The sequence below is a fragment of the Hyla sarda genome, chromosome 8 (assembly GCF_029499605.1).
Source record: "Hyla sarda isolate aHylSar1 chromosome 8, aHylSar1.hap1, whole genome shotgun sequence".
Taxonomy (NCBI): domain Eukaryota; kingdom Metazoa; phylum Chordata; class Amphibia; order Anura; family Hylidae; genus Hyla; species Hyla sarda.
This window is the reverse complement of record NC_079196.1, coordinates 40,872,266-40,885,749: the sequence shown is the minus strand read 5'-3', so window position 1 is coordinate 40,885,749 and position 13,484 is coordinate 40,872,266. Positions and strand designations below refer to the sequence as shown.

General features: G+C 43.9%; 1 long non-coding RNA gene across 1 annotated transcript; it reads right to left on the bottom strand.

The window, feature by feature from the left end:
* Positions 1–2,783: 2,783 nt before the first annotated feature.
* LOC130285487 (uncharacterized) lies at positions 2,784–12,220 on the bottom strand. Its single transcript, XR_008847347.1, has 3 exons — positions 12,074–12,220; positions 6,630–6,755; positions 2,784–2,891 (listed from the first exon to the last, which is right to left on the bottom strand). It is a non-coding gene; the product is annotated as an uncharacterized LOC130285487 (long non-coding RNA).
* Between the last annotated feature and the right edge of the window lie 1,264 nt (positions 12,221–13,484).

Below are 13,484 nucleotides of genomic sequence, written 5' to 3'. Positions count from 1 at the left end.
TCTATGCATTTCAATACTGTAACTGGGTCATGTAGTTACAAGCTTGACCCACATAAAAATCACAGAGCTTAATGGGTCAGAGAAAGTGGTCAGTCCTGGATCAGCTGATTTCTTGTAAAAATAGATCCCTCCTGGCAATTCCTAGACTCCTGATGTTTCCAGCTCTATCTGTATACTGCTGATGCTGCTATCTCTATGGGATCAGGATATATAGTAGTTATACACCTCCCCTCCCAGCTCTCTGTATACTGCTGCTATCTCTATGGTGTCAGGATATATATATACAGTGATCCCTCAACTTACAATGGCCTCAACATACAATAGTTTCAACATACAATGGTCTTTTCTGGACCATTGTAACTTGAAACCAGACTCAACATACAATGCAATGGAATTTGCGAAACGTGTCAATGGCTGGAAGAACCGACCAATCAGAATGGGAATTTAACTGGTAAAACACCTGTAAACCTAAAGTGCATGCACTGACTGGTGTCTGGTAGCGCCCCCTACAGTACAGGGAGGTATTACATGTTCTGTTCTCTCTACCTGTGCCAGGGTTAGCTGCTCCTTTGGACATCAGGTGAGGGCGGCTCCATTTTACAATTTTTAGTACATTGCGTTTTCTGTACGGGACCCTGAAGAAGCTTCTGTCCTCTACATGGACCAGTGTTTCCCAAAGAGGGTGCCTCCAGCTGTTGCAAAGCTACAACTTCCAGCATGCCCGGACAGCCGAAGGCTGTCCGGGCATGCTGGGAGTTGTAGTTTTGCAACAGCTGGAGGCACCCTCTTTGGGAAGCACTGAAATAGACAGTGATTACAGCTCCCAGCACATCTTTCTTACTTTTATATGTAAAGATTTGCTTTATCTATATTATTATCTACTTATTTATCTTTAATCCTCACTTTTACCTATTTTTGGATGACATTTTGGTGGCTTCAGAACCAATTACCAGGTTTCCATAGAGTTCTGGTCTCAACATACGATGGTTTCAACATACAATGGTCGTCCTGTATATAGTAGTTATACACCTCCCCTCCAGCTATATCTGTATACTGCTGCAGCTATCTATATGGGATCAGCATATATAGTAGTCTTACACCTCCCCTCCAGCTCTATCTGTATACTGCTGCTGCTGCTATCTATATGGGATCAGGATATAAAGTAGTTATAACCTTCTCTTTAGCTCTATCTGTATACTGCTGCTGCTGCTATCTATATGGGATCAGGATATAAAGTAGTTATAACCTTCTCTTTAGCTCTATCTGTATATCTCTGCTATCTCTATGAGATCTGGACATACAGTATAGTAAAGACCAGAACACTGCAGCACTCCAAAATATAATAAAAAATCTTTTGAAGATATTTATTCCATCATAGATGCTGAAGGCCACGTTTCAGCTGCTAACATGCAGCCTTTCTCAAGCAATTTACACAGTGTACACGTGGAGGTATAAATATGGTGGATAATCATAATTGTTATGCCGAGCGCTCCGGGTCCCTGCTCCTTCCCGGAGCGCTTGCGGCGTTCTCCTCTCTGCAGCGCCCCGGTCAGACCCGCTGACCGGGAGCGCTGCACTGACACTGCCGCATCCCAAGCTACTTACCTGTCCCGGTCCCCGGCTGTCACGTCCTGGCACGCGCGGCTCCGCTCTCTAATATTTAAAGGGCCAGTGCAACACTGATTGGTGCCTGGCCCAATCACTGTAATTAGCTCCCACCTGCTCCACGCCTTTATAACATCACTTCCCCTTCCCTGCATTGCCGGATCTTGTTGCCATTGTAAGCGGTTTGTGTATGTCCCAAGCCTGTGTTCCAGACCGTCTGCTGTTGCCCCTGACTACGACCCTTGCTGCCTGCTCTGACCTTCTGCTATGTCCGACCTTGCCTCTGCCTTGTCCTTCTGTACCGCGCCTGTCTCAGCAGTCAGAGAGGTTGAGCCGTTACCGGTGGATATGACCTGGTTGCTACCGCCGCGGCAAGACCATCCCGCTTTGTGGCGGGCTCTGGTGAATACCAGTAGCAACTTAGAACCGGTCCACCGGTACGGTCCACGCCAATCCCTCTCTGACACAGAGGATCCACCTCCAGCCTGCCGAATCCTGACAATAATAGACGCGCGCACACGCCGGCGCGTCCGGATGTAAACAGAGGCTCGGCTGGAAGTACCGATGTTCACGCATGCGCATGTATGCGAAAAAGCGTTGCGCAAACATATTGAGTATTGGCACACATGAAAAAAAGACTGCGCATACGGCATATAATGGCACTTGTGGGCAATTGAAGTAAGGGTATGAAATACAAATATGATTAGACTAAAAACATAACATATTGGAGCATAAAGGGGCAAAATTATATGTAAACAGTATAACCTGGTGCAGATTTGACATAACTAAATAACATATTAGGGCAATGAAGCTAAATAGTATGTAAAAGGCAAATAAAGAGTATATCAGAGCATGAAGCTGGATTACACATAGGGGGCAGTGTGGCACAGGTGGGTCATCGTAGGCAAAAGCAAACAAACAAGACACAACATGTGGAACCCCCTAGGGGAGTATAGCCGTAACCTAGGGATACCGTCCCAGGGTATGACAAACTGGTGGCTAAGTGGTAGTACCCACCAGAGCATACCAGAAACACCCATAATTGGCCCCAGCCAGAAGTGTCACCCACTCATACACCCACACATAAAGACCCGTTACCAACGGCAACCAGCTAAGAGAATGCATAGATAGATTTCACCAATATAAATTTATTTAAACAGGGAATGAATCAATAACTACAATATTCTGCCTACAAATATGTCCAACGTGTCATTCCGGCCGGTCCTTGTATAGATACAAGAAAAGCAAAATATGTAGAAATTCATGAGGGGTCCGTCTTGTCGTCTCTGAAAAAGACAAACAAAATACAATAAATATAAGTAACAAAATAAAGATCTCGCACAACAGGATGGATAATCTACAGTATCTGGCGTGTGGAGGACGGACAAAATTACACAATATTAATGATGGGAAATTCAACATTTAGACCATTCGGTTTCAGTGTCTGGAGGTTGAAAATCCACTGCAGTTCACACCGGTGTAATGCTGCGGCGCGATTCCCACCTCTTTTAGCTCGTGGAATATGGTCCACAATAGTAAATCTTATTTGAGGAATATCAACTGGCTCCAGAAATCTTATTTTTTCATATATCAACTGGCTCCAGAAAGTTAAACAAATTTGTAAATTACTTCTATTAAAAAATCTTAATCCTTTCAGTACTTATGAGCTTCTGAAATTAAGGTTGTTCTTTTCTGTCTAAATCCTCTCTGATGACACGTGTCTCGGGAACCGCCCAGTTTAGAAGCAATTCCCCATAGCAAACCTCTTCTAAACTGGGAGTTTCCCGAGAAAGGTGTCATCAGAGAGCACTTAGACAGAAAAGAACAACCTTAACTTCAGAAGCTCATAAGTACTGAAAGGATTAAGATTTTTTAATAGAAGTAATTTACAAATCTGTTTAACTTTCTGGAGCCAGTTGATATATATATAAAAAAAAGTTTTGTCCTGGAATACCCCTTTAAATCCAGTTGAGTGGCCACATTCAGTGTTGGTTAAACCGTACACGAAACTCACTTGTGGTCTCTCCCACATACAATAATTTGCACGGACAGGAAAGAATATATTCAACATAACTGGAAGTGCATGTCAAATAATGTTTAATTTTATATACCTTGCCGGTAACTGGATGTGTAAAAGAGGAACCCTTATTCATTTGAGAACAGTTAAATGGGTACTACCATGGAAAACTTTTTTTTTTTTATATCAACTGGTGCCAGAAAGTTAAACAGATTTGTAAATCAATTTTATTAAAAATTCTTAATCCTTCCAGTACTTTTTAGGGGCTGTATACTAAAGAGAAATCCAAAAAAGAAATGCATTTCCTCTGACATCATGACCACAGTGCTGACCTCTGCTGTCCATTTAAGGCACTGTCCAGAGCAACATATGTTTGCTATGGGGATTTTCTCCAGCTCTGGACAGTTCCGGAAATGCAATAAATGGAGGAAAAAAGTGGAGGTAGCGCTGGGTGTGGTGTAGGTCTTTAGCCGGTGTAGGTGGGTACCCAGGTGGGGGTAGCGTGTTCCTTGCCGGTGATGGTTGCTTGGTATGCAGGCCAGCAGCGTGAGGACGGAGCCAAGAGGAGAGTCCATAGAGTAATGCAGAGGTATAGGAGAAAAAAGCTGTGATGGCGCTCCCAAGGAAGTAACCCAAGTCGTGGGTATTGATGCAAAATAATTTATTCTAACAGCATAAGAAATCAAAGAAAATAAGAAATAAATAAATATAAAGCAAGACCTTCTTTATATTTATTTATTATTTTCTTTGATTTCTTATGCTGTTAGAATAAATTATTTTGCATCAATACCCACGACTTGGGTTACTTCCTTGGGAGCGCCATCGCAGCTTTTTTCTCCTATACCTCTGCAGTTCCTGAAATGGACAGCAGAGGTCAGCACTGTGGTCATGACATCGGAGGAAATGCATTTTTTTTTTGGATTTCTCTTTAGTATACAGCCCCTAAAAAGTACTGGAAGGATTATATATTTTTTTTAATAGAAGTGATTTACAAATCTGTTTAACTTTCTGGCACCAGTTGATTTACAAAAATAAAAAAGTCTTCCATGGGAGTACCCCTTTAATGCAAGGGCAACAGGGAAAACAACCCCTACTTTTAACCGTTAAAGGGGTTGTGCGCTGCCCTGCAGTTCGGAGCTCCGCTCACAGCGTCCGGAAGTTCATTACTCCGAACGCTGTGTGCGGGCTTCCGTGTTCGCAGCCGCCGGGCGTGACGTCATGCCCGGCCCCTTCGTGACGTCTTGCCCGCCCCCTCAACGAAAGTCTATGGGAAGGGGGCGCGACCGCTGTCACGCCCCCTTCCCATAGACTTTGGTAGAGGGGGCGGGCGTGACGTCACGAGGGGGTGGGTAAGACGTCACGCCCGGCGGCTGCGAACACGGAAGCCAACAGCGTTCGGGGTAATGAACTTCCGGACGCTGTGAGCGGAGCTCCGAACTGCAGGGCAGCGCACAACCCCTTTAAGTACTTTTGACCAGAAGGAGTTTTGATAGAACAGTCAGCCTTCACCAATTTATCACGTAAATTGGGGGCGCGTTTGTAAGACATTAGCGGTGGTAGGCCAAACTCAGGGATGTCAGGAAATGCTTGGTGTAATGATTGCCAGTGTTGTTTTATTATGCCTGCAATAGCTGTGGGCTGGTCATTGAATTGTGACGCTAAGGCCACACGTTTCTCCGTAGTAGAGGAATTATGTATCAATGATCTCCTATCGGTGGCCAGTGCTTCCTCTTTGCAACATGCAACTAATGAACGTGGATACCCTCTTTGGGTGAAATTGGGAGTCATCTTATCTTAAGTGCCAGAGGCATCTGTCTCATTGCTAACAATGCGCCTAGTACGGAGCATTTGGCTCCGTGGCAGAGATTTAACCATCGGAAGTGGATGTCTACTAGTGTAGTGTAGTAAAGAGTTGCAGTCTGTCGGTTTGTTAAATAGACTGGTTGTTAATTGAGTGTTTTTGACCGAAACAAGAGGGTCAAGGAATTGAACAAAAGAATGTTAATTAAGTGTAAACTGAATATGGGTGCAGATAGAATTGAGAAAATTGTGGAAATCAAGAAGAGAATCGCCGGAACCGCTCCAAATGAGGAATACATCATCTATGTATCTCCACCACCCCAGCACATGGCTGAAGTGGTGGGACACATAAACGTTGGGGCCTTTGCATCTATGATGGAATAAATATCTTCACAAGATTTTTTATTATACTTTGGAGTGCTGCTGTGTTCTTCTCTTTACTTAATGTCTGGAGATCCGTGACTGGGGTCTCCCACTGAGTTGCACCCACCTCTGGCTGATCTTTATGGTGTGCTGCTTTTTCTCCTTTTTGTTTATACAGTATACTAGATATACAAGGATACAAAAATATGGAAAGTGCTCACCTTCTCCGTGCTCGTGCAATCAGTCCTCCTTCACTGTCTCCAGAACAGAAAAAATCCAAGTGTAGTCACAGCATCAGTAAAAAATCCATTTATTTAGAAATCCATTAAAATTCGGAAGATACAAAAAGTGCAACCAGCATGCTGGAGGTCGAAACCTCCCCCTCTAGAGGGGGAGGTTTCGACCTCCAGCATGCTAGTTGCACTTTTTGTATCTCCCAAATTTTAATGGATTTCTAAATAAATGGATTTTTTACCGGTGCTGTGACTACACTTGGATTTTTTCTATAGTACATATACACCCCCTTCCAGCTCTATCTGTATACTGTTGCTGCTATATCCATGGAATCAGGATATATAGTAGTTATACATTTCCCCTGAGGCTGTCCATATATTAGTGTTTCCAAACCAAGATGCCTCCCTCCAGCTGTTGCAAAACTACAACTCTCAGCATGCCTGGACAGCTGTTTGTTGTCCAGGCATGCTGGGAGTTATAGTTTTGCAACAGCTGGAGGCACCCTAGTTGGGAACACTGACATACATGGAGAATGTCAGCATTGTTTGCATGCTTGATGTTTTCTGGATATACTGTACACATACATGTAAATCTATATATATATACATACACAGTGTTCTCATTGCTGGCCCCTGTGATGTAACCTGGATAATAGATGATTTAGTAGCTGGTGGTTTCCTGTGACTTGTTCCTCAGAATTTCTCATTGTTGTTGCTGTTTATTGCTCGTTCCTAATCTGGCAGGAATAAAAAAGATTTAGTGTGTTCTTCCCTGACAAATGCAAATCCCATTATGTGAGCCAGCTCATCGGAGATTATACATCCAGCAGGAAGTCACGGGGATTTCCCACAACCAGCACAGGTAAATCCGAAAACCTGACAAATCCATTACCTGTATAATACTGCCAAACATTACACAACATAACCCCGCCAGGTTACCGGAGGTTCATTTCCTCCTAGACTGATAATGAGAATAAATAGATGGCAGGGAGATAAATATGAAATAGATATATAGATATGAGATAGATAGATAGATAGATAGATAGATAGATATGAGATAGATAGGAGATAGATATGAGATAGATCGATTGATAGATATGAGATAGATAGATATAAATAAATAAACAGGAGAATACAGCAGCACACTGCTAGCACAAAGATACAGATAAAACATTAAATGCTATATTGTTACAATGCAAAAAATGAGGTACTTAGCTCACAATTTGGCGGCCAAATAGTTTGGACCATCCCACCACGATAAGGTGACCTCATTGGGACGGACCCTACACTGTGAATATGTCTCTGTGCAATCAGTTTAACAGGCTTGCAAGGTTTGAAACATCCAGCACCTTATACAGCACGTGATAGAGATGGGTGGGGTGCAGGAGCCAACATGGAGGTAGCTACTCCCCCATATGTATAACACAAATAAGGATAAGTTGGCCAGCACATACTGATACCGAAACTACTGCATGGACCTGGCATACAGGTGCACGCTGCTAGGCTGAATATACATAAACAGGAGAATAAAGCAGCACACTGCTAGCACAAAGATACAGATAAAACATGAAATGCTATATTGCTACAATGTCCCAATTGTCCCAATGAGGTCACCTTATCGTGGTGGGATGGTCCAAACTATTTGGCTGCCAAATTGTGAGCTAAGTACCTCATTTTAGCATTTTTTGCATTGTAGCAATATAGCATTTCATGTTTTATCTGTATCTTTGCAGCGTGCACCTGTATGCCAGGTCCATGCAGTAGTTTCGGTATCAGGATGTGCTGGCCAACTTATCCTCATTTAGATAGATAGATCAATATGAGATAGATAGATAAATATATAGATATATAGATAGATATGAAATAGATAGATATGAGATAGATAGATAGATATGAGATAGATAGATAGGTAACTGGGAGATAGATTGATAGATATATATGAGATAGATATAAGATAGATAGATATGAGATAGATATAAGATAGATAGATATATAGATATGAGATACCGTATATACTCGAGTATAAGCCGACCCGAGTATAAGCCGAGACCCCTAATTTCAACCCAAAATCCCAGGAAAAGTTATTGACTCGAGTATAAGCCTAGGGTGGGAAATACCTCATCCCCCCCTGTCATCATCCAGACCCGTCATTAACATCCTCATCATCATCCCCTTGTCATCATCCCACACATCCCCCCTTCATCATCCCCTTGTCATCATCCCACACATCCCCCCTTCATCATCCCCTTGTCATCATCCCACACATCCCCTTATCATCCCACACATCCCCCCTTCATCATCCCCTTGTCATCATCCCACACATCCCCCTTCATCATCCCCTTGTCATCATCCCACACATCCCCTTATCCCACACATCCCCCCTTCATCATCCCCTTGTCATCATCCCACACATCCCCTTATCCCACACATCCCCCCTTCATCATCCCCTTGTCATCATCCCACACATCCCCTTGTCATCATCCCACACATCCCCTTGTCATCATCCCACACATCCCCTTATCATCCCACACATCCCCCCTTCATCATCCCCTTGTCATCATCCCACACATCCCCTTATCATCCCACACATCCCCCCTTCATCATCCCCTTGTAATCATCCCACACCCCCCCCCCCTTCATCATCCCCACCCCCCTTCATCATCCCCACACCCCCCCCCCCCCCCTTCATCATCCTCTTCTCATCATTCGCCCTCAGTGGTCTTCAACCTGCGGACCTCCAGAGGTTTCAAAACTACAACTCCCAGCAAGCCCGGGCAGCCATCGGCTGTCCGGGCTTGCTGGGAGTTGTAGTTTTGAAACCTCCGGAGGTCCGCAGGTTGAAGACCACTGCGGCCTTCAACATGCGGACCTCCAGAGGTTTCAAAACTACAACTCCCAGCAAGCCCGGGCAGCCATCGGCTGTCCGGGCTTGCTGGGAGTTGTAGTTTTGAAACCTCCGGAGGTCCGCAGGTTGAAGACCACTGCGGCCTTCAACATCATCCAGCCCCCTCTCACCCCCTTTAGTTCTGAGTACTCACCTCCGCTCGGCGCTGGTCCGGTCCTGCAGGGCTGTTCGGTAAGGAGGTGGTCCGGTGAGGAGGTGGTCCGGGCTGCTATCTTCACCGGGGGCGCCTCTTCTCCGCGCTTCCGGCCCGGAATAGAGCCGTTGCCTAGACAACGACGCATCTGCGTCGTTGTCAAGGCAACGTGACTATTCTGAGGCCGGGCCCGAAGCGCTTAGAAGAGGCCTCCCCGGTGAAGATAGCAGCCCGGACCACCTCCTCACCGGACCACCTCCTTACCGAACAGCCCTGCAGGACCGGACCAGCGCCGAGCGGAGGTGAGTACTCAGAACTAAAGGGGGTGAGAGGGGCTGGATGATGTTGAAGGCCGCAGTGGTCTTCAACCTGCGGACCTCCGGAGGTTTCAAAACTACAACTCCCAGCAAGCCCGGACAGCCGATGGCTGCCCTGGCTTGCTGGGAGTTGTAGTTTTGAAACCTCTGGAGGTCCGCATGTTGAAGACCACTGCGGGTGGGGGAGTTCACTCGAGTATAAGCCGAGGGGGGTGTTTTCAGCACGAAAAATCATGCTGAAAAACTCGGCTTATACTCGAGTATATACGGTAGATAGATATTAAATAGATATGAGATAGATTGATAGATATATATATAAGATAGATATGAGATAGATAGATAGATATGTGGTGGCCCAGTATGGGAGGTGTTACCCCATACTCTTGCTGGCCTGTCAGGCAGCCTCCATACAGTGTCCCCTGGGCCCCTTGCATCTGTCCCCCCCCCCCCCCCCATATAAATATGTTTCAAATGTATTATACCATGTAATGTGTTCAGAAAGCGTTGTCACTTTAAGACTGTTTACCATGTGATTGGTCATGTGATTGTTACCCAGGAGGTACCAGTGACCAGGTGATCCCAGGGGTGACCTATGGAGTCCTAGAGAGTGTCCAGAGTCATAGGAGGCCTCAAGTCCAGTCTGCAGCCATAAGCAGCTACAAGTAACCACAGTCTCAGTATTGTCAGTCATCAGTCAAGTCAAGTCAGTCACAGTCATCATTTGTCAAGTCAGCGTGGCCTGCATTAAATTGACCATATCTACTACAAGTTCCAGCAAGCCCCTAAGGTCTCTGCGTCACTGGTCACCTCCTTGGGCCCTGGCTGAACTGTATAGACTTTACAATCTGTCTACCCTCAGTAAAGCTACCGTTATCCGTAACTTGGTGTCGGAGTCATTATTGCCCCGTGCCTAGCCCAGGATCCAGAGGTATACCGTCGGGTGGTATCGAGGATAAACCACACCCTGGCGTCACGAATACAAGAGGTTAATGCCATCTGCTCCTAGGGTAACAACATCTGCCCTCATCAAACCCCGTTACCACAGATAGATAGATATGAGATAGATAGGTAGATATATACAGCACAGGAGAAATAGAGCAGCACGTCCCACAATGTTGTGATAGCGGTGCAAGCAGCGAGTGGAGCCCCGGTCAAGGCAATTCAGACATCTAAGAAGGATGCCGCAGCACACGGAAGGTTCAAAAGTGTAAACAGTGGTTTATTCCATGGTAATACAAGTTAGCAACGTTTCTGCTGCCAGTGCAGCCTTTGTCAAGCGGTAGATATATAGATAGATAGATAGGTAGATATATAGATAGATATGAGATCGATATGAGATAGATAGATATGAGATAGATAGATAGATATGAGATAGATAGATATGAGATAGATAGATAGATATGAGATAGATAGATAGATAGATATGAGATAGATAGATATGAGATAGATAGATATGAGATAGATAGGTAGATAGATATGAGATAGATAGATATGAGATAGATAGATAGATAGATAGATAGATATGAGATAGATAGATATGAGATAGATAGATATGAGATAGATAGGTAGATAGATATGAGATAGATAGATAGATATGAGATAGATAGGTAGATAGATATGAGATAGATAGATAGATAGATAGATATGAGATAGATAGGTAGATAGATATGAGATAGATAGATAGATATGAGATAGATATTATATAGATAGATATGAGATAGATACAGTGGGGATCAAAAGTTTGGGCACCCCAGGTAAAAATTTGTATTAAAGGAAATCTTTCATCAGAATCACCCGCACTAAACGTGTTACACAGGCTTGTAGTGCGGGTGATCCTGATTAAAACGCTTCTTACCTGGTTAAAAATGGTTCAGCGGTTCTTCAGATATCTATATTTTTAGTTTTCTGTTATTCCCTGGCTTGGGACTCAGTGGGAGGAGTTATCATCTGGGACTCGGCCACACGTCATTCTAGCTGGGCGGAGCAGCCACCCGCCTCATGAATATTCATGACCTTATCCTCATGCGCGGTCCTCCCCACCAGACCTAGAAAAAGGAGTTAGATTACGAGGATAAGTTCATGAATATTCATGAGCCGGGCGGCAGCTCCGCCCAGCTAGAATGGCGTGTGGCCGAGTCCCAGATGATAACTCCTCCCACTGAGTCCCAAGCCAGGGAATAACAGAAAACTAAAGATATAGATATCTGAAGAACCGCTGAACCATTTTTAACCAGGTAAGAAGCGTTTTAATCAGGATCACCCGCACTACAAGCCTGTGTAACAGGTTTAGTGCGGGTGATTCTGATGACAGATTTCCTTTAATGTGCATAAAGAAGCCAAGGAAAAATAGAAAAATTTCCAAAAGGCATCAAATTACAGATTACACATTCTTATAATAAGTCAACAAAAGTGAGATTTTATTTCCATCATTTACACTTTCAAAATAACAGAAAACAAAAAAATGGCATCTGCAAAAGTTTGGGCACCCTGCAGAATTTATAGCATGCACTGCCCCCTTTGCAAAGCTGAGACCTGCCAGTGTCATGGATTGTTCTCAATCATCATCTGGGAAGACCAGGTGATGTCAGTCTCAAAGGTTTTAAATGCCCAGACTCATCTGACCTTGCCCCAACAATCAGCACCATGGGTTCTTCTAAGCAGTTGTCTAGAAATCTGAAACTGAAAATAGTTGATACTCACAAAGCTGGAGAAGGCTATAAGAAGATAGCAAAATGTTTTCAGATGTCAATATCCTCTGTTCGGAATGTAATTAAGAAATGGCATCAGGAACAGTGGAAGTTAAGGCAAGATCTGGAAGACCAAGAAAAATATCAGACAGAACAGCTCGCAGGATTGTGAGAAAAACAATTCAAAACCCACATTTGACTGCACAATCCCTCCAGAAAGATCTGGCAGACACTGGAGTTGTGGTACACTATTCCACTATAAAGAGATACTTGTACAAATATGGTCTTCATGGAAGAGTCATCAGAAAAAAACCTCTTCTACATCCTCACCACAAAAGTCTGCATTTGAACTTTGCAAATGAACATATAGACAGGCCTGATGCATTTTGGAAACAAGTTCTGTGGACCGATGAGGTTAAAATTGAACTTTTTGCCGGAATGAGCAAAGGTATTTTTGGAGAAGAAGGGGAACAGAATTTAATAAAAAGAACCTCTGTCCAACTGTTAAGCATGGGGGTGGATCAATCATGCTTTGGGGTTGTATTGCAGCCATTGGCAAAGGGAACATCTCATGAGTAGAAGGAAAAATGGATTCAATAAAATGTCACCAAATTTTGGATGCTAACTTGATGCCATCTGTGAAAAAGCTGAAGTTAAAGAGAGGATGGCTTCTATACATGGATAATGATCCTAAACACACCTCGAAATCCATGTGGGATTACATCACGAGGCGTAAACTGAAGGTTTAGCCATGACCTTCACAATCTCCTGACCTCAACATAATTGAAAATCTATGGATCGATCTTAAAAGAGCAGTGCGTGACAGACAGCTCAGAAATCTCAAAGAACTGGAAGACTTTTGTAAGGAAGAAAGGTCAAAGATACTTCAAACAGGAATTGAAAGACTCTTGGCTGGCTACAAAAAGCGTTTACAAGCTGTGATACTTGCCAAAGGGGGCAGTACAAGATATTAACACTGCAGGGTGCCCAAACTTTTGCAGACACCATTTTTTTTGTTTTCTGTTATTTTGAAAGTGTAAATGATGGAAATAAAATCTAACTTTTGTTGACATATTATAAGAATGTCTAATCTGTAATTTGATGCCTTTTGGAGATTTTTCCATCTTTCCTTGGCTTCTTTATGCACATTAATGCAAATGTTTACCTGGTGTGGTCTATGGGGATCTTGCGGAATGTAAACCTGTAAGATAAGCAGGAGGGTGTTGGCAGTACAGTGGATGGGAGACACTGGTGGTGGTTCGAGTCCTGGGGTGGGATGGAGTGTTACAGTGTTGTGGTTAAATGTTACTTTCCTGGAAAAGCTGCTGAGTTGCCCATAGCAACCAATCAGATCACTTCTTTCATTTTGCAGAGGCCTTGTGAAAAAATTAAAGAAGCGATCTGATTGGTTGCTATGGGCAACT